This window comes from Chinchilla lanigera, unplaced genomic scaffold (genome assembly GCF_000276665.1).
Source record: "Chinchilla lanigera isolate Chin_1 unplaced genomic scaffold, ChiLan1.0 scaffold00050, whole genome shotgun sequence".
NCBI lineage: Eukaryota > Metazoa > Chordata > Mammalia > Rodentia > Chinchillidae > Chinchilla > Chinchilla lanigera.
Genome location: NW_004955451.1, coordinates 12,582,212 through 12,583,510, shown reverse-complemented (window position 1 = coordinate 12,583,510; position 1,299 = coordinate 12,582,212).

The following is a 1,299-nucleotide window of genomic DNA, read 5'->3' as shown; positions in this document are numbered from 1 at the left end:
GGCTATTGGAGTGCACCAGGTGCCCCGCCATCCTCTGTTCATTAATCAGGGTGTGCGCAGCTATAGTCTTCTCCTGGGTAAGGGGCCACTGATCAACCCAAATGGTCATCCCCGATGCCATCCCCGATGCCATCCGTGGGGCCGGAGAAGAGAGCAGGGCCCCTCCTGAAAATGTGAGGATGAGCGGCCTGTACCAAGGCCCTGGCTTTTAGGAGTAACTAGAAGAGCTCCTTTTCTTCCTTGACTGTTTTTACCAAGCCCTTGAATGGGAAAGAAACCTTGTTGCAACATCTGATGAGTCACCCGGGAGTTAGGACTAAACAGAAATGCCCCCATGACCCCATAGACTGACTGCTACATCGGGGCGGCCGTAGGGAGAGAAAGAACCGGAATGGCCTTCTGCACCCCTCCGGGTTAGCAATTTAGCGCTTTTCCTGGGGTGAGAAACACTGCCCACCCGCTGCAGGTCTGTAGCGGCCTCACCCACAGGCCCTGCTTTAGGCCAGTGGTGTTGGGCAGTCCCTGAAACATTCGCCCCGTGTCTAGAAACCCTTTAAATGTTTTTTTTTCCTCCAATAGTCAATTCCATCTCGGGGCAATTTTGTTTAATTTGTTGAACCCGGTGGGTGTCAGAAGACCCAAAGCCCTTGGGTCCCCTTTCCTTACTTATAAAATTTTCCAGTTTTTGTCAAGGGAAGAATGACTAATTGAGCGACACGAGAGTCTGGGGTGATTTGAACCGTGTTTTGAGTAGATTGAACCATAACCTTGATTTCCCCTGTGTAATCAGCATCCATGACACCAGGTTTTGACCGATTAAAATAAGACTAGCACGAGCCCCACTGTACCCCGAGGCAAGGTCCACAGGCTCCAGTAGGAATAGTTTGGAGCCCCATTTTAGGAGTTAATACGAATCAGGAGGAGGGACCGAGGTCCAAGCCTCCACTCAGGGAAGGGTGAGCTCCCAGCAGCGGCGCCGGCGTCTCACTGCCGGGAATGGGCGGTCCGCCGCATCTTTCCCGCTCCCCAAAGGAGAGCGGGCAGGCGGGCTGCACCGCGGAGGCTCACAGGTTTTCCTTGGCGCTCCAGCTGTAGCTCTCGTCCTGGGCTCTCACTCTGGCCCCTGGATGTCTGGATTTTTCCCCGAATTTTGAGCGCAGGCACTGATTTGAGCCGGATGGATTTCCGGTGCGAAACTCGGGCACAGCCGCGTCCGGGCCGGCGGCGCAGGCGGCGCGGAGAGCCAGGGCGCGCCACGGTCGTGTCCCGCCAGTTGAGTTCCTGGCGCACAAGCTGGTA